Source organism: Nomia melanderi, chromosome 4 (assembly GCF_051020985.1).
Source record: "Nomia melanderi isolate GNS246 chromosome 4, iyNomMela1, whole genome shotgun sequence".
In the NCBI taxonomy this organism is placed as follows: domain Eukaryota; kingdom Metazoa; phylum Arthropoda; class Insecta; order Hymenoptera; family Halictidae; genus Nomia; species Nomia melanderi.
This window is the reverse complement of record NC_135002.1, coordinates 21,687,293-21,711,747: the sequence shown is the minus strand read 5'-3', so window position 1 is coordinate 21,711,747 and position 24,455 is coordinate 21,687,293. Positions and strand designations below refer to the sequence as shown.

At 20.3% G+C, this 24,455-nt stretch overlaps 1 non-coding gene across 1 annotated transcript; it reads right to left on the bottom strand.

The window, feature by feature from the left end:
* Positions 1-23,223: 23,223 nt before the first annotated feature.
* Positions 23,224-23,406, bottom strand: LOC116433589 (U2 spliceosomal RNA). Its single transcript, XR_012998524.1, has one exon. It is a non-coding gene; the product is annotated as a U2 spliceosomal RNA (small nuclear RNA).
* Between the last annotated feature and the right edge of the window lie 1,049 nt (positions 23,407-24,455).

The following is a 24,455-nucleotide window of genomic DNA, read 5'->3' as shown; positions in this document are numbered from 1 at the left end:
TATACAAAACTATATAAAACAGTATGAAACTATATAAAACTATATAAAACTATATAAAACAACGTAAAACAATATAAAACTACAGTAAAACTATATAAAACTATATAAAACTATATAAAATTATATAAAACTATACAAAATTATATAAAACTATACAAAATTATATAAAACTATATAACACCATATAAAACTATATAAAACTATATAAAACTATACAAACCTATATAAAGTTATATAAAACTATATAAAACTGTATTAAACTATATAAAACTAAATAAAACTATATAAAACTATATAGAACTATATAAAACTATATGAAGCTACATAAAGTTATATAAGACTATATAAAACGATAGAAAACTATATAAAACTATATAAAACTACATAAAACTATATAAAACTACATAAAACTATATAAAACTATATAAAACTATATAAAACTATATAAAACTACATAAAACTATATAAAACTATATAAAACTATACCAAACTATATAAAGTATATAAATCTGTATAAAACTATACAAAACTATATAAAACTATATAAAACTACATAAAACAATATAAAACTATATAAATCCATATAAAGCTATATAAAACAATACAAAACCATATAAAACTATATAAACCCATATAAAACTATACAAAACTGTATAAAACTATATAAAACTATATAAAACTATATAAAATTATAAAAACTACATAAAACTATATAAAACTATATAAAACTATATAAAATTATATAAAACTACATAAAACTATATAAAACTATATAAAACTATATAAAATTATATAAAACTATACAAAACTATATAAAACTATATAAAACCATATAAAACTATATAAAACTATATAAAACTACATACAACGATACAAACCTATATCAAACTATATAAAACTATATAAAACTATATTAAAATACATAAAACGATACAAACCTATATCAAACTATATAAACCTATATGAAACGATATAAATCTATATAAAACAATATAAAACTATATAAAACTATACAAAACTATATAAAATTATATAAAACTATATAAAATTATATAAAAGTATACAAGACGATATATAACTATATAAAACTATATAAAACTATATAAAACTATATAGAAGTATATAAAACTATATAAAACTATATAGAACTATATACAACTATATAAAACAATGGAAAACTATATAAAACTATATAAACCTATATAAAACTATATAAAACTATATAAAACAACATAAAACAATATAAAACTATATAAAACTATATGAAACTATATAAAACTATATAAACCTATATGAAACTATATAAAACTATACAAAACTATATAAAACTATATGATGCTATATAAAGTTATATAAGACTATATAAAACGATGGAAAGGTTTATAAAACTGTATATAGCAATATAAAACTATATAAAACTAAATAAAACTATATAAACCTATATGAAACTATATAAAACTATACAAAAATATAAAACTATATGATGCTATATAAAGTTATATAAGACTATATAAAACGATGGAAAGCTTTATAAAACTGTATAAAGCTATATAAAACTATATGAAACTATATAAAACTATATAAAACTATATAAAACTATATAAAACTATATAAAACTATATAAAACTATATAAAACTATATAAAATTATATAAAACTACATAAAACTATATAAAACTATATAAAACTATATAAAATTATATAGAACTACATAAAACAATATAAAACTATATAGAACTATATAAAACTATATGAAGCTATATAAAGTTATATAAGACTATATAAAACGATAGAAAACTATATAAAACTATATAAAACTACATAAAACTATATAAAACTACATATAACAATATAAAACTATATAAAACTATATAAAATTATATAAAATTATATAAAACTATACAAAACTATATAAAACTATATAAAACCATATAAAACTACATAAAACTATATAAAACTACATAAAACTATATAAAACTATATAAAACTACATAAAACTATATAAAACTACATAAAACTATATAAAACCATATAAAACTATACAAAACTATATAAAACCATATAAAACTGTATAAAACTATATAAAACTAAATAAAACTATATAAAACTATACAAACCTATATAAAGCTATATAAAACTATATAAAACTATACAAAACTATATAAAACTAAATAAAACTATATAAAACTATATAAAACTATATAAAACTATATAAAACTATATAAACCTATATAGAACTATATAAAACTATATAAAACTGTATAAACTTATATGAAACTATATAAAAGTATCTAAAACTATATAACACTACATAAAACTATATAAGACTATTCAAAACTATATAAAACTATATAAAACTATATAAAACTATATAAAACTATATAAAACTATATAAAACTATATAACTATATAAAACTATATAAACGTATATAAAACTATATAAAACTGTGTAAAACTATATAAAACTATATGAAGCAATATAAAGTTATATAAGACTATATAGAACGATGGAAAACTATATAAAACTATATAAAACAATATAACACTATATAAAACTATATAAAACTATATAAAAATATATAAAACTATATAAAACAATATAAAACTATATAAAACTATATAAACCTATACAAAACTATATAAAACTATATGAAACTACATAAAGCAATATAAAACTATATAAAACTATATAAAACTATATAATACTATATAAAACTATATAAACCTATATAAAACTATATAAAACTATATGAAACTACATAAAACAATATAAAACTATATAAAACAATATAAAACTATATAAAACTATATAAAACTATATAAAACTATATAAAGCTATATAAAACTATATAACACCATATAAAACTATATAAACCTATATAAAGTTATATAAAACTAGAGAAAGTTATATAAAACTATATAAAACTGTATAAAACTGTATAAATCTAAATAAAACTATATAAAACTATATAAAACTATATAAAACTATATGAAGCTATATAAAGTTATATAAGACTATATAAAACGATGTAAAACTATATAAATCTATATAAACATATATAAAATTATTTAAAACTATACAAAACTATGCATAATTATACAAAACTATATAAAACTATATAAAACCATATAAAACTATACAAAACTATATAAAACTATATAAAACTATATAAAACTACATAAAACAATATAAAACTATATAAAACTATATAAAACTATATAAAACTATATAAAACTATATAAAACTGTATGAAACTATATAAAACTATATAAAACTATATAAAACAACGTAAAACAATATAAAACTACAGTAAAACTATATAAAACTATATAAAACTATATAAAAATATATGAAACAATATAAAACTGTATAAAACTATATAAAACTATATAAAATTATAAAAAACTATACAAAATTATATAAAACTGTGCATAACGATATAAAACTATATAAAACTATATAAAACTATATAAAACCATATAAAACTATATAAAACTGTATAAAATTATACACATCTATATAAAACTATATAAAACTATATAAAACTGTACAAAACTATATAAAACTATACAAAATTATATAAAACTATATAACACCATATAAAACTATATAAAACTGTATAAAACTATATAAAACTAAATAAAACTATATAAAACTATATAGAACTATATAAAACTATATGAAGCTATATAAAGCTATACAAGACCTTATAAAACGATGTAAAACTGTATAAATCTATATAAACATATATAAAACTATATAAAACTACATAAAATAATATAAAACTATATAAAACTATATAAAACTATATAAAACTATATAAAATTATATAAAACTATACAAAATTATATAAAACTATACAAAATTATATAAAACTATATAACACCATATAAAACTATATAAAACTATATAAAACTATACAAACCTATATAAAGTTATATAAAACTATATAAAACTGTATTAAACTATATAAAACTAAATAAAACTATATAAAACTATATAGAACTATATAAAACTATATGAAGCTATATAAAGTTATATAAGACTATATAAAACGATAGAAAACTATATAAAACTATATAAAACTACATAAAACTATATAAAACTACATAAAACTATATAAAACTATATAAAACTATATAAAACTATATAAAACTACATAAAACTATATAAAACTATATAAAACTATACCAAACTATATAAAGTATATAAATCTGTATAAAACTATATAAATCCATATAAAGCTATATAAAACAATACAAAACCATATAAAACTATATAAACCCATATAAAACTATACAAAACTGTATAAAACTATATAAAACTATATAAAACTATATAAAATTATAAAAACTACATAAAACTATATAAAACTATATAAAACTATATAAAATTATATAAAACTACATAAAACTATATAAAACTATATAAAACTATATAAAATTATATAAAACTATACAAAACTATATAAAACTATATAAAACCATATAAAACTATATAAAACTATATAAAACTACATACAACGATACAAACCTATATCAAACTATATAAAACTATATAAAACTATATTAAAATACATAAAACGATACAAACCTATATCAAACTATATAAACCTATATGAAACGATATAAACCTATATAAAACAATATAAAACTATATAAAACTATACAAAACTATATAAAATTATATAAAACTATATAAAATTATATAAAAGTATACAAGACGATATATAACTATATAAAACTATATAAAACTATATAAAACTATATAGAAGTATATAAAACTATATAAAACTATATAGAACTATATACAACTATATAAAACAATGGAAAACTATATAAAACTATATAAACCTATATAAAACTATATAAAACTATATAAAACAACATAAAACAATATAAAACTATATAAAACTATATGAAACTATATAAAACTATATAAACCTATATGAAACTATATAAAACTATACAAAACTATATAAAACTATATGATGCTATATAAAGTTATATAAGACTATATAAAACGATGGAAAGGTTTATAAAACTGTATATAGCAATATAAAACTATATAAAACTAAATAAAACTATATAAACCTATATGAAACTATATAAAACTATACAAAAATATAAAACTATATGATGCTATATAAAGTTATATAAGACTATATAAAACGATGGAAAGCTTTATAAAACTGTATAAAGCTATATAAAACTATATGAAACTATATAAAACTATATAAAACTATATAAAACTATATAAAACTATATAAAACTATATAAAACTATATAAAACTATATAAAATTATATAAAACTACATAAAACTATATAAAACTATATAAAACTATATAAAATTATATAGAACTACATAAAACAATATAAAACTATATAGAACTATATAAAACTATATGAAGCTATATAAAGTTATATAAGACTATATAAAACGATAGAAAACTATATAAAACTATATAAAACTACATAAAACTATATAAAACTACATATAACAATATAAAACTATATAAAACTATATAAAATTATATAAAATTATATAAAACTATACAAAACTATATAAAACTATATAAAACCATATAAAACTACATAAAACTATATAAAACTACATAAAACTATATAAAACTATATAAAACTACATAAAACTATATAAAACTACATAAAACTATATAAAACCATATAAAACTATACAAAACTATATAAAACCATATAAAACTGTATAAAACTATATAAAACTAAATAAAACTATATAAAACTATACAAACCTATATAAAGCTATATAAAACTATATAAAACTATACAAAACTATATAAAACTAAATAAAACTATATAAAACTATATAAAACTATATAAAACTATATAAAACTATATAAACCTATATAGAACTATATAAAACTATATAAAACTGTATAAACTTATATGAAACTATATAAAAGTATCTAAAACTATATAACACTACATAAAACTATATAAGACTATTCAAAACTATATAAAACTATATAAAACTATATGAAACTATATAAAACTATATAAAACTATATAAAACTATATAACTATATAAAACTATATAAACGTATATAAAACTATATAAAACTGTGTAAAACTATATAAAACTATATGAAGCAATATAAAGTTATATAAGACTATATAGAACGATGGAAAACTATATAAAACTATATAAAACAATATAACACTATATAAAACTATATAAAACTATATAAAAATATATAAAACTATATAAAACAATATAAAACTATATAAAACTATATAAACCTATACAAAACTATATAAAACTATATGAAACTACATAAAGCAATATAAAACTATATAAAACTATATAAAACTATATAATACTATATAAAACTATATAAACCTATATAAAACTATATAAAACTATATGAAACTACATAAAACAATATAAAACTATATAAAACAATATAAAACTATATAAAACTATATAAAACTATATAAAACTATATAAAGCTATATAAAACTATATAACACCATATAAAACTATATAAACCTATATAAAGTTATATAAAACTAGAGAAAGTTATATAAAACTATATAAAACTGTATAAAACTGTATAAATCTAAATAAAACTATATAAAACTATATAAAACTATATAAAACTATATGAAGCTATATAAAGTTATATAAGACTATATAAAACGATGTAAAACTATATAAATCTATATAAACATATATAAAATTATTTAAAACTATACAAAACTATGCATAATTATACAAAACTATATAAAACTATATAAAACCATATAAAACTATACAAAACTATATAAAACTATATAAAACTATATAAAACTACATAAAACAATATAAAACTATATAAAACTATATAAAACTATATAAAACTATATAAAACTATATAAAACTGTATGAAACTATATAAAACTATATAAAACTATATAAAACAACGTAAAACAATATAAAACTACAGTAAAACTATATAAAACTATATAAAACTATATAAAAATATATGAAACAATATAAAACTGTATAAAACTATATAAAACTATATAAAATTATAAAAAACTATACAAAATTATATAAAACTGTGCATAACGATATAAAACTATATAAAACTATATAAAACTATATAAAACCATATAAAACTATATAAAACTGTATAAAATTATACACATCTATATAAAACTATATAAAACTATATAAAACTGTACAAAACTATATAAAACTATACAAAATTATATAAAACTATATAACACCATATAAAACTATATAAAACTGTATAAAACTATATAAAACTAAATAAAACTATATAAAACTATATAGAACTATATAAAACTATATGAAGCTATATAAAGCTATACAAGACCTTATAAAACGATGTAAAACTGTATAAATCTATATAAACATATATAAAACTATATAAAACTACATAAAATAATATAAAACTATATAAAACTATATAAAACTATATAAAACTATATAAAATTATATAAAACTATACAAAATTATATAAAACTATACAAAATTATATAAAACTATATAACACCATATAAAACTATATAAAACTATATAAAACTATACAAACCTATATAAAGTTATATAAAACTATATAAAACTGTATTAAACTATATAAAACTAAATAAAACTATATAAAACTATATAGAACTATATAAAACTATATGAAGCTATATAAAGTTATATAAGACTATATAAAACGATAGAAAACTATATAAAACTATATAAAACTACATAAAACTATATAAAACTACATAAAACTATATAAAACTATATAAAACTATATAAAACTATATAAAACTATATAAAACTACATAAAACTATATAAAACTATATAAAACTATACCAAACTATATAAAGTATATAAATCTGTATAAAACTATACAAAACTATATAAAACTATATAAAACTACATAAAACAATATAAAACTATATAAATCCATATAAAGCTATATAAAACAATACAAAACCATATAAAACTATATAAACCCATATAAAACTATACAAAACTGTATAAAACTATATAAAACTATATAAAACTATATAAAATTATAAAAACTACATAAAACTATATAAAACTATATAAAACTATATAAAATTATATAAAACTACATAAAACTATATAAAACTATATAAAACTATATAAAATTATATAAAACTATACAAAACTATATAAAACTATATAAAACCATATAAAACTATATAAAACTATATAAAACTACATACAACGATACAAACCTATATCAAACTATATAAAACTATATAAAACTATATTAAAATACATAAAACGATACAAACCTATATCAAACTATATAAACCTATATGAAACGATATAAACCTATATAAAACAATATAAAACTATATAAAACTATATAAAACTATACAAAACTATATAAAATTATATAAAACTATATAAAATTATATAAAAGTATACAAGACGATATATAACTATATAAAACTATATAAAACTATATAAAACTATATAGAAGTATATAAAACTATATAAAACTATATAGAACTATATACAACTATATAAAACAATGGAAAACTATATAAAACTATATAAACCTATATAAAACTATATAAAACTATATAAAACAACATAAAACAATATAAAACTATATAAAACTATATGAAACTATATAAAACTATATAAACCTATATGAAACTATATAAAACTATACAAAACTATATAAAACTATATGATGCTATATAAAGTTATATAAGACTATATAAAACGATGGAAAGGTTTATAAAACTGTATATAGCAATATAAAACTATATAAAACTAAATAAAGCTATATAAACCTATATGAAACTATATAAAACTATACAAAAATATAAAACTATATGATGCTATATAAAGTTATATAAGACTATATAAAACGATGGAAAGCTTTATAAAACTGTATAAAGCTATATAAAACTATATGAAACTATATAAAACTATATAAAACTATATAAAACTATATAAAACTATATAAAACTATATAAAACTATATAAAACTATATAAAATTATATAAAACTACATAAAACTATATAAAACTATATAAAACTATATAAAATTATATAGAACTACATAAAACAATATAAAACTATATAGAACTATATAAAACTATATGAAGCTATATAAAGTTATATAAGACTATATAAAACGATAGAAAACTATATAAAACTATATAAAACTACATAAAACTATATAAAACTACATATAACAATATAAAACTATATAAAACTATATAAAATTATATAAAATTATATAAAACTATACAAAACTATATAAAACTATATAAAACCATATAAAACTACATAAAACTATATAAAACTACATAAAACTATATAAAACTATATAAAACTACATAAAACTATATAAAACTATATAAAACTATATAAAACTATATAAACTATATAAATCTGTATAAAACTATACAAAACTATATAAAAGTATATAAAACTACAAAAAACAATATAAAACTATATAAAACTATATAGAACTATATACAACCATATAAAACGATGGAAAACTATATAAAACTATATAAAACTACATAAAACAATATAAAACTATATAAATCTATATAAACATATATATAACTATTTAAAACTATACAAAACTATGCATAATTATATAAAACTATATAAAACTATATAAAACCATATAAAACTATATGAAGCTATATAAAACTATATAAAACTATATAAAACTATATAATACTATATAAAACTATATAAAGCTATATAAAACTGTATAAAAAGATATAAAATTATATTAAACTATATAAAACTATATAAAACTATATAAAACTATATAAAACCATATAAAACTATATAAAACTGTATAAAATTATACACATCTATATAAAACTATATAAAACTATATAAAACTGTACAAAACTATATAAAACTAAATAAAACTATATAAAACTATATAGAACTATATAAAACTATATGAAGCTATATAAAGCTATACAAGACCTTATAAAACGATGTAAAACTGTATAAATCTATATAAACATATATAAAACTATATAGAACTACATAAAATAATATAAAACTATATAAAACTATATAAAACTATATAAAATTATATAAAACTATACAAAATTATATAAAACTATACAAAATTATATAAAACTATATAACACCATATAAAACTATATAAAACTATATAAAACTATACAAACCTATATAAAGTTATATAAAAATATAAAACTGTATTAAACTATATAAAACTAAATAAAACTATATAAAACTATGTAGAACTATATAAAACTATATGAAGCTATATAAAGTATATAAGACTATATACAACGATAGAAAACTATATAAAACTATATAAAACTACATAAAACTATATAAAACTACATAAAACTATATAAAACTATATAAAACTATATAAAACTATATAAAACTACATAAAACTATATAAAACTATATAAAACAATATAAAACTATATAAACTATATAAATCTGTATAAAACTATACAAAACTATATAAAACAATATAAAACTACATAAAACAATATAAAACTATATAAATCCATATAAAGCTATATAAAACAATACAAAACGATATAAAACTATATAAACCCATATAAAACTATACAAAACTGTATAAAACTATATAAAACTATATAAAACTATATAAAATTATATAAAACTACATAAAACTATATAAAACTATATAAAACTATATAAAATTATATAAAACTATACAAAACTATATAAAACTATATAAAACCATACAAAACTATATAAAACTATATAAAACTACATACAACGATACAAACCTATATCAAACTATATAAAACTATATAAAACTATATTAAAATACATAAAACGATACAAACCTATATCAAACTATATAAACCTATATGAAACGATATAAATCTATATAAAACAATATAAAACTATATAAAACTATACAAAACTATATAAAATTATATAAAACTATATAAAATTATATAAAAGTATACAAGACGATATAAAACTATATAAAACTATATAAAACTATATAAAACTATATAAAACTACGTAAAACAATATAAAACTACATAAAACTATATAAAACTATATAAAACTATATAAAACTATATAAAACTATATAAAATTATATAAAACAATATAAAACTGTATAAAACTATATAAAACTATATAAAATTATAAAAAACTATACAAAATTATATAAAATTATGTACAACTATATAAAACTATATAAAACTATATAAAACTATACAAAACTATATAAAACTATATAAAACGATACAAAACTATATGAAACGATATAAAACGATATAAAACTATATAAAACTATAATAACTATATAAAACTATATAAAACAATATCAAACTATATAAAACTATATAACACTACATAAAACTATATAAACCTATATAAAACTATATAAAAATATAGAACTATAAAAAATTTTTCAAGACTACATAAAACTATATAAACCTATATAAAACTATATAAAACTATATAAAACTATATAAAACTATATAAAACTATACAAGCCTACATAAAACTATATAAAACTATATAAAACTATATAAAATTATATAAACCTATATAAAACGATATAAAACTACATAAAATATTATAAAACTATATAAAACTATATAAAACTTCATGAAATTATATAAAACTACATAAAACTATAAAAAATTATACAAACCTATATAAAACTATATTAAACTATATAAAACTATATAAAACTATATGAACCTATACAAAACCATATAAAACTATATAAAACTGCATAAAATTTTATAAAACTATATAAAACAATATAAAACTATACAAACCTATATGAAACAATATAAAACTATATAAAACTATACAAACCTATATGAAACAATATAAAACTATATAAAAGTACATAAAACTATATAATATCTTATAAAACTACATGAAGCTATATGAAACTGTATAAAACTATATAAAACTATATAAAACTGTATAAAACAATATAAAACTATATAAAACTTTATAAAACAATATAAAAGTATATAAAATTACATAAAATTTTATAAAACTACATAAAACTATATATAACTATATAAAACTGTATAAAAATATGCATGACTATATAAAAAAATATAAAACTATATAAAAGTACATAAAACTACATAAAACTATATAAAACTATGTAAAACTATATAAAGTATATAAAACTATATAAAATTATATAAAACTATATAAAAGTACATAAAACTATATATTAACTTATAAAACTACATGAAACTACATGAAACTGTTTAAAACTGTATAAAACTATATAAAACTATATAAAGTTATATAAGACTATATAAAACGATGTAAAACTATATAAATCTATATAAACATATATAAAATTATTTAAAACTATGCATAATTATACAAAACTATATAATACTATATAAAACCATATAAAACTATACAAAACTATATAAAACTATATAAAACTACATAAAACTGCATAAAACAATAGAAAACTATATAAAACTATATAAAACAATATAAAACTACATAAAACTATATAAAACTATATAAAACTATATGAAAATATATAAAACAATATGAAACTGTAAAAACTATATAAAACTATATAAAATTATAAAAAACTATATATAACTATATAAAATTATATAAAACTATTTAAAACTATTTAAAACTATATAAAACTATATAAAACTATATAAAACTATGAAAAACTATATAAAACTATATAAAACTATATAAAACAATATAAAACTATATAAAACTATATAAAACTATATAAAACTATATAAAACTATATAAAACTATATAAAACTATATAAAACTATATAAAACTATATAAAACTATATAAAACTATATAAAACTATATAAAACTATATAAAACTATATAAACCTATAGAAAACTATATAAAACTATATAAAACTGTATAAAATTATATAAAACTATATAAAAGTATCCAAAACTATATAACATTACATAAAACTATATAAAACTATTTAAAACTATTTAAAACTATATAAAACTATATAAAACTATATAAAATTATATAAAACAATATAAAACTGTATAAAACTATATAAAACTATATAAAATTATAAAAAACTATACAAAATTATATAAAATTATATACAACTATATAAAACTATATAAAACTATATAAAAATATACAAAACTATATAAAACTATATAAAACGATACAAAACTATATGAAACGATATAAAACGATATAAAACTATATAAAACTATATATAACTATATAAAACTATATCAAACTATATCAAACTATATAAAACTATATAAAAGTACATAAAACTATATATTAACTTATAAAACTACATGAAACTACATGAAACTGTTTAAAACTGTATAAAACTATATAAAACTATATAAAACTATATAAAGCTATATAAAACTATATAAAACTACATAAAATATTATAAAACTAAATAACACTATATAAAGCTATATAAAACTATATAAAACTATATAAAACTATATAAAACTATATAAAACTGTATAAAATTATATAAAACTATATAAAAGTATCCAAAACTATATAACACTACATAAAACTATGTAAAACTATTTAAAACTACGTAAAACAATATAAAACTACATAAAACTATATAAAACTATATAAAACTATATAAAATTATATAAAACAATATAAAACTGTATAAAACTATATAAAACTATATAAAATTATAAAAAACTATATATAACTATATAAAACTATATAAAACTATTTAAAACTATTTAAAACTATATAAAACTATATAAAACTATATAAAACTATGAAAAACTATATAAAACTATATAAAACTATATAAAACAATATAAAACTATATAAAACTATATAAAACTATATAAAACTATATAAAACTATATAAAACTATATAAAACTATATAAAACTATATAAAACTATATAAAACTATATAAAACTATATAAAACTATATAAAACTATATAAACCTATAGAAAACTATATAAAACTATATAAAACTGTATAAAATTATATAAAACTATATAAAAGTATCCAAAACTATATAACATTACATAAAACTACATAAAACTATTTAAAACTATTTAAAACTATATAAAACTATATAAAACTATATAAAACTATATAAAACTACGTAAAACAATATAAAACTACATAAAACTATATAAAACTATATAAAACTATATAAAATTATATAAAACAATATAAAACTGTATAAAACTATATAAAACTATATAAAATTATAAAAAACTATACAAAATTATATAAAATTATATACAACTATATAAAACTATATAAAACTATATAAAACTATACAAAACTATATAAAACTATATAAGACAATACAAAACTATATGAAACGATATAAAACGATATAAAACTATATAAAACTATATAAAACTATATAAAACTATATAAAACTATATAAAACTATATCAAACTATATAAAACTATATAAAACTACATAAAACTATATAAAACTATTTAAAACTATTTAAAACTATATAAAACTATATAAAACTATATAAAACTACGTAAAACAATATAAAACTACATAAAACTATATAAAACTATATAAAACTATATAAAACTATATAAAATTATATAAAACAATATAAAACTGTATAAAACTATATAAAACTATATAAAATTATAAAAAACTATACAAAATTATATAAAATTATATACAACTATATAAAACTATATAAAACTATATAAAACTATACAAAACTATATAAAACTATATAAAACGATACAAAACTATATAAAACTATATAAACCTATAGAAAACTATATAAAACTATATAAAACTGTATAAAATTATATAAAACTATATAAAAGTATCCAAAACTATATAACATTACATAAAACTATATAAAACTATTTAAAACTATTTAAAACTATATAAAACTATATAAAACTATATAAAACTACGTAAAACAATATAAAACTACATAAAACTATATAAAACTATATAAAACTATATAAAATTATATAAAACAATATAAAACTGTATAAGACAATACAAAACTATATGAAACGATATAAAACGATATAAAACTATATAAAACTATATAAAACTATATAAAACTATATAAAACTATATCAAACTATATAAAACTATATAAAACTACATAAAACTATATAAAACTATTTAAAACTATTTAAAACTATATAAAACTATATAAAACTATATAAAACTACGTAAAACAATATAAAACTACATAAAACTATATAAAACTATATAAAACTATATAAAACTATATAAAATTATATAAAACAATATAAAACTGTATAAAACTATATAAAACTATATAAAATTATAAAAAACTATACAAAATTATATAAAATTATATACAACTATATAAAACTATATAAAACTATATAAAACTATACAAAACTATATAAAACTATATAAAACGATACAAAACTATATAAAACTATATAAACCTATAGAAAACTATATAAAACTATATAAAACTGTATAAAATTATATAAAACTATATAAAAGTATCCAAAACTATATAACATTACATAAAACTATATAAAACTATTTAAAACTATTTAAAACTATATAAAACTATATAAAACTATATAAAACTACGTAAAACAATATAAAACTACATAAAACTATATAAAACTATATAAAACTATATAAAATTATATAAAACAATATAAAACTGTATAAGACAATACAAAACTATATGAAACGATATAAAACGATATAAAACTATATAAAACTATATAAAACTATATAAAACTATATAAAACTATATCAAACTATATAAAACTATATAAAACTACAAAAAACTATATAAAACTATTTAAAACTATTTAAAACTATATAAAACTATATAAAACTATATAAAACTACGTAAAACAATATAAAACTACATAAAACTATATAAAACTATATAAAACTATATAAAACTATATAAAATTATATAAAACAATATAAAACTGTATAAAACTATATAAAACTATATAAAATTATAAAAAACTATACAAAATTATATAAAATTATATTCAACTATATAAAACTATATAAAACTATATAAAACTATACAAAACTATATAAAACTATATAAAACGATACAAAACTATATGAAACGATATAAAACGATATAAAACTATATAAAACTATAATAACTATATAAAACTATATAAAACAATATCAAACTATATAAAACTATATAACACTACATAAAACTATATAAACCTATATAAAACTATATAAAAATATAGAACTATAAAAAATTTTTCAAGACTATATAAAACTATATAAACCTATATAAAACTATATAAAACTATATAAAACTATATAAAACTACAAAAAGCTATACAAGCCTATATAAAACTATACAAGCCTACATAAAACTATATAAAACTATATAAAACTATATAAAATTATATAAACCTATATAAAACGATATAAAACTACATAAAATATTATAAAACTATATAAAACTATATAAAACTTCATGAAATTATATAAAACTACATAAAACTATAAAAAATTATACAAACCTATATAAAACTATATTAAACTATATAAAACTATATAAAACTATATGAACCTATACAAAACCATATAAAACTATATAAAACTGCATAAAATTTTATAAAACTATATAAAACAATATAAAACTATACAAACCTATATGAAACAATATAAAACTATATAAAACTATACAAACCTATATGAAACAATATAAAACTATATAAAAGTACATAAAACTACATAATATCTTATAAAACTACATGAAGCTATATGAAACTGTATAAAACTATATAAAACTATATAAAACTGTATAAAACAATATAAAACTATATAAAACAATATAAAACTATACAAACCTATATGAAACAATATAAAACTATATAAAACTATAAAAACCTATATGAAACAATATAAAACTATATAAAAGTACATAAAACTATATAATATCTTATAAAACTACATGAAGCTATATGAATCTGTATAAAACTATATAAAACTATATAAAACTGTATAAAACAATATAAAACTATATAAAACTTTATAAAACAATATAAAAGTATATAAAATTACATAAAATTTTATAAAACTACATAAAACTATATATAACTATATAAAACTGTATAAAAATATGCATGACTATATAAAACCATATAAAACTATATAAAAGTACATAAAACTACATAAAACTATATAAAACTATGTAAAACTATATAAAGTATATAAAACTATATAAAATTATATAAAACTATATAAAAGTACATAAAACTATATATTAACTTATAAAACTACATGAAACTACATGAAACTGTTTAAAACTGTATTAAACTATATAAAAATATATAAAGCTATATAAAACTATATAAAACTACATAAAATATTATAAAACTATATAACACTATATAAAGCTATATAAAACTATATAAAACTATATAAAACTATATAAAACTATATAAAACTATATAAATCTATATAAAACTGTTAAAAACTGTATCAAACTATATAAAACTATATATACCTATATAAAACTGTATAAAATTATATAACACTATATAAAAGTATATAAATCTATATAAAACTATATGAAGCTGTAAACAACTACATAAAACTATATAAATCTATATAAAACTGTATAAAACAATATAAAACTATATAAAACTATATAAAACTATATAAAACTATATAAAACTGTATAAAATTATATAAAACTATATAAAAGTATCCAAAACTATATAACACTACATAAAACTATATAAAACTATTTAAAACTACGTAAAACATTATAAAACTACATAAAACTATACAAAACTATATAAAACTATATAAAATTATATAAAACAATATAAAACTGTATAAAACTATATAAAACTATATAAAATTATAAAAAACTATATATAACTATATAAAACTATATAAAACTATTCAAAACTATTTAAAACTATATAAAACTATATAAAACTATATAAAACTATGAAAAACTATATAAAACTATATCAAACTATATAAAACAATATAAAACTATATAAAACTATATAAAACTATATAAAACTATATAAAACTATACAAAACTATATAAAACTATATAAAACGATACAAAACTATATGAAACGATATAAAACGATATAAAACTATATAAAACTATATATAACTATATAAAACTATATCAAACTATATCAAACTATATAAAACTATATAAAACTATATAAAACTATATAAACCTATATAGAACTATATAAAACTATATAAAACTGTATAAACTTATATGAAACTATATAAAAGTATCTAAAACTATATAACACTACATAAAACTATATAAGACTATTCAAAACTATATAAAACTATATAAAACTATATAAAACTACATAAAACAATATAAAACTACATAAAACTATATAAAACTATACAAAACTATATAAAACTATATAAAACGATACAAAACTATATGAAACGATATAAAACGATATAAAACGATATAAAACTATATAAAACTATAATAACTATATAAAACTATATAACACAATATCAAACTATATAAAACTATATAACACTACATAAAACTATATAAACCTATATAAAACTATATAAAAATATAGAACTATAAAAAATTTTTCAAGACTATATAAAACTATATAAACCTATATAAAACTATATAAAACTATATAAAACTATATAAAACTATAAAAAACTATACAAGCCTATATAAAACTATACAAGCCTATATAAAACTATATAAAACTATATAAAACTATATAAAATTATATAAACCTATATAAAACGATATAAAACTACATAAAATAATATAAAACTATATAAAACTATATAAAACTTCATGAAATTATATAAAACTACATAAAACTATAAAAAACTATACAAACCTATATAAAACTATATTAAACTATATAAAACTATATAAAACTATATGAACCTATACAAAACCATATAAAACTATATAAAACTGCATAAAATTTTATAAAACTATATAAAACAATATAAAACTATATAAAACTATATAAAACTACATAAAGCTATATAAAACTGTATAAAATTATATAAAGGTACATAAAACTATATAAAATCTTATAAAACTACATGAAACTATATGAACCAGTATAAAACTATATAAAACTATATAAAACTATACAAACCTATATGAAACTATACAAAACTATATAAAAGTACATAAAACTATATAATATCTTATAAAACTACATGAAGCTATATGAAACTGTATAAAACTATATAAAACTATATAAAACTGTATAAAACAATATAAAACTATATAAAGTTTATAAAACAATATAAAAGTATATAAAATTACATAAAATTTTATAAAACTACATAAAACTATATAAAACTATATAAAACTGTATAAAAATATGCATGACTATATAAAACCATATAAAACTATATAAAAGTACATAGAACTACATAAAACTATATAAAACTATGCAAAACTATATAAAACTACCTAAAGCTATATAAAACTATATAAAACTATATAAAACGATATAAAACTATATAAAAGTATAGAAAACTATAGAAACATCAATAAAAATATATAAAAGTATATAAATCCATATAAAACTATAGAAAACTATATAAAACTGTATCAAACTAAATAGAACTATATAAAACTGTATGAAGCTATATAAAACTATATAAAACTATATAAATCTATATAAAACTGTATAAAACTATATAAAACTATATAAAACTATATAAAACTATATAAAACTATATAAAACTATATAAAACTATATAAAACTATATAAAACTACATAAAACTATATAAAACTATATAAAATTATATAAAATTGTATAAAACTATACAAAACGATATAAAACTATATAAATCTATATAAAACTATATAAAACTATATATAACTATATAAAACTGTATAAAACTATGTAAATCTATATAAAACTGTATGATACTATATCAAACCATATAAAACTGTAAAAATCTATATAAAACTGTAGAAAACGGTATCAAACTATATAAGACAACATAAAACTATATAAAACAATATAAAACAATATAAAACTGTATAAAACTATATAAAACTATATAAAACTATATAAAACTATATAAAACTATATAAAACAATAAAAACTATATAAAATTATATGAACCTGTATAAAACTATATCAAACTATATAAAACTATATAAAACTATATAAAACTATATAAAACTATATAAAACTATATAAAACTATATATAACTTTATAAAACCTTATAAAGCTATATAAAACTATGTAAAAATTGTATTATTACACCTTTTTGTGGTGTATTAATAAGGTTGATATAATTTTATATGGTTTTATTCTGTTTTATATAGTATTATATAGTATTGATTAGTTCTATGTAGTTTTATATAGTATTGTATAGTTTTGTATAGTTTTGTATAGTATTCTTTAGTTTTATGTTAAATTATGTGTTTTATACAGTTCTATATATTTTTGTAGAGTTTTATTTAGTTTTGTGTAGTTTTATTGCAGCTGCATATAGTTTTACGTATTTACATACTCTTGTATATATTTCTACACAATTTAGGCAAATTTATATTGCTTTATACAATTTGAAAGCGTTCTGTATATTTTTATATAGTAATGTGCTCTTTTCTGTAGTATCCAAATTTTGATCCTACGGATCAAGCTTAGGCGCGACCTCGAAGCGTATTCTGTGTGTACACTTTGACCTTAGCCATAAGACGGAGATGAGATCTGGAAGCTTGGGCAGAGATTGGCGTGCCCCGGATTCGGGGGTCCGCTTCGCTCGCTTCAGAGGGCTTCAGCAAGGTAATATAAATATATAAATAATAAAGAGCCTCTGAAGTTGCATGACGTCTCTTTCCTGGTCTCTTCGCGTTGGTCCACATGCCAGCGATGGATAGTCGCGACGATCTTTTGAACTGCTCATCGCGTGGCCGTCCGATTGATGCCCTGACCTTTTCGCCTTGTCCCTCGTCGTTTCCCTTCTCGCGGCTCTGGAGCCCTGGGGGTGATTTCCTTCGCAACATCCTCCGGCTGCTTCAGGGAACTAGCGTTCTACGCCATTCCGATGAGTAGTTTGCTCTTGGAAGACAGCTTTTCCCCGGCCAAAGGTCTGTTGACGCGCCTCCGTCAAGAGTTCTGTCCGGAATGCTCAGAATGCCTCGATTCATGATCTTCCGTTCGACGAGGGGTGTGGTCGGTCTGCGTCCTCTCGCAGACGCAGCTGTTGCCCCCATGGGGGCAGGAGCCCACCGCAACCCCCCCCCCCCCCCGACGTCATTGGTTGCACCGTTTACGGACGCGGGCCACCGATTTGCTCTACCAAGCGCTATTATTAAGAAACCCTCCTTGTATATGTGAGAAAGAGCCGGGAGCACCGATGGAGGCGCCCGGGTGTCGCACTCGGCTAACAAGGGTGGCATTACGAATCCCCTCCGGCGATCCGGCACTCCCTGCTCCGGACCAGCGTGAAAAGTCATGCGCTACGCAGTTGTTGTTGATGCTGCCGCTACCGCTGCGCGGCGGTGGCACGAACGACGAGATGTCCCGCGAAGTCGTTGCGGGCGGAGGCGTCCTGTCCCTCGGCGACAGTGGCGTTCCCTCCTGCAGGGCTTCCTCTTTGGACGACGACGCGATCCTGTCTGCATGGCTCCGGCAGGGTCATCCCACGCCGATTCGCCGCGGCTCGCGCGATATATCTTCGTTGACGGCTGCCCCTGCCGACTGCTGCATTACTACTTCCCTCGGTGGGGGGAGGAAAGGGGTGGTTGAAGGTGGAGGTGAGGGCCTGGCCACCGCTGTTCCTCCCATGGCGGGCAGGGGGGGTCATAATCTGCCCCCCGCTGCAGGTGGTGGTGACGGTGGATGTTCACAGCGTCACCTGTGTCGCCGAAGTCACTGGAAGCGGAGCCCGTCCCACACCGCAGATGGTCGGCAGGGTGCTGAGACTCCGTCATTCCTTCGGTGGAGGGCTACGGCGTGCTGGTAGTATCCCGGGCGAAGTGGAGGGTGCCCGAGCAATTTGTCGCAGCCCTCTTTCTGGTGACGAGTCCGTCGACGAGCACGGTGACGTCATCGTTGGAGCGCTCGCAATAACGGCGGCGTATGTTGGTGATGCTGCCGTCCTGGCCACCAAGCGTGTTCTGGTGACGGCCCGTGGTGGTGAAGGGCCACTATAGGGACTCGTCCTTCCCTCCGCCGCTCGTGGAGATGTTGCGTGGGCGGTGGGAGTCCCTCCTTTCCTCGGGGATGTAATCTTCGCTCCAGATGGAGGCGTCGCCCCTTTCCTGGAAATCTGACCTCAATTAGTTATCTCTACCAGAACATTGGCACCCCCCTTTCTTAGGGTAAGCCGGCCTTGGTTAGAAGTTAGCCTCGAGATGGAGGCGGCGCTCGACCCGGTGGATCTCGCAGTCGACGGCGATGTCCTAGGGTCAGCCGTCCCTGGTCACCGTGGCAGTCCGCCGCTCGTAGATGTTGTCGGCGGCGTTGCCGATGGTCTGGAATTTAGATTGGTCGGCATAAATCCAATCGACATTGTCGGAGCACCGGACGGCAATGAACGTGACGATGTTACCATCGTCGTCGCTATCGCCGTTACCCTGACACCGCGCAATGCCGACTGTCTCGTCGTTCGTGCCTTCGCCGCCGTTGTCGTCGTCGTCGTCTCTTTCGCTGCTATAGACGCCGCTGCCGCCTGACGACACCGATTCGTTGAATCCAGAGGCCGACCTCGACTCCTCGGCATCGTCTCCGTCGTCGGCTCCGTCGTCGTCGCCGGGAAAGGGAGAGGCCTCGACGTCGGCCGTCACCTGAAGGCTGGACACGACGGTTAGGGTGGAAGCGCAGGTCGCGTGGCCGAGGACAGTGACAGAGTCACCTGCTCAACCTGCTATTGCGCGGGGGATGCACCGCAGACGGGCCGACCTGACTTTGCCAAACTAGGCGAAAGGTGTCAGTCTTCCGCGCATGCGGTGACTGAAGGGAGGAGGAGGCGGTGGACGCACTTCGGGTAGGAAGTGATTACCGCCAGTGATTTGAGTAGTGCAGCCGGTTTTGAAGCCGACTGTGTTTCCCGCGTCGAGTTCGGAGATGGCACTTGGCTGGCGGCACTCGTGCCCAATCGCGACTCAACTTGTTGACGTTTCGAATTATCGCGGAGTCAGAATAAGGGGATTTCTTTGGAATTGAAGCGAGTCAGTTCAGCTGATGAAGAAAGTAACTGGAGTTTCAGCGATTATTGAGCCGTTCCCGGCGACACTGCACTTGCCGGACCGACTCGTGACGGAGATGGAGCAAGCCCCACCGCTCCATCCGATTCCAGAAATCAGGTTAATATTCTGACTTTGCGATGCGGAGTGTATCAGATATTGAACTGATAAGAACAGATAAAAGCATTTATTTATCAAAAAAAATGTTCCTCCAGCTTTACAATGTTCGGCCGGGGGTAAGTACATCAATACGTCTTTACGGCGAAGGTGGATATATTCTTATCAATATATAAATAACTTAAATTCCCTAGATTAGTACATATTGTTGCGATACATCGAACTGACGAGGTTGCGATGTATCGAACTCGCCCCTCCAGTACGCACGGCTGAACCAACCCTTAGGACCTGAAGGCGATTAAAATAAACTGGTCGCTAAGGATTTGGCCAGAGTAAACGAAGACAAGCGAGTAGTCTTCGAGCGAATGTGAACAAGAGAGGACGTATCGAACCAAAGACTACATTGTACAACATTTGTATATAATTATAAATAGAACTGTATAAAGAACGTTGTGTAAATAATTATGTCGCGGACAAGCACCCCTGGACCCACACAGCGCAACAATATATAGTTAATTGCACTTGGCTATGAGTGATATTATAGAATGCGTAGAAAGTACAAGCATTGATAAGTAAAAGAATAAATAAACATAAAATAGTAGATAGTTATAGAGAAAAAAAAAGAAAATAAATAGTAGAAGTTAAATAAATAAGTACATAAACAAACATAGAAAAAAATAAATAGAAAAAATGAATAGATAAATTAAACATATAAACAAATGCATAATTAGGGAGTAGTTTAAATAAATACATGAACAGATAGATAAATAAATAAATACGTAGACAGTCCAATAGATACATAGATAAGTACATAGGTAGGTAATCGGATATTAGCATTCTTCACAGCCAGTACCGCGGACCACCATCCACAATGGTGTTCCCAGCCCTTCGCCGGTATGAATATAAGTAAATAAAAGTAGATAAGTATGAACAAATAAATAAGTGTAAATAAATAAGACCATAAAGTAAATAAATAAATAAATAGACAATTAGTATGAAACGGGATAAAAAAGTTGGTAGTCTTACGTCCCGGATCGGGCTTTAGCGCTGTTAACGCAGTTTTACGCGATCCTGAGCGTTATATATGTATGTGTGCAATTTTTGGCCATGCGGTACGTACGCCCGTCGTCTGCCAGGGA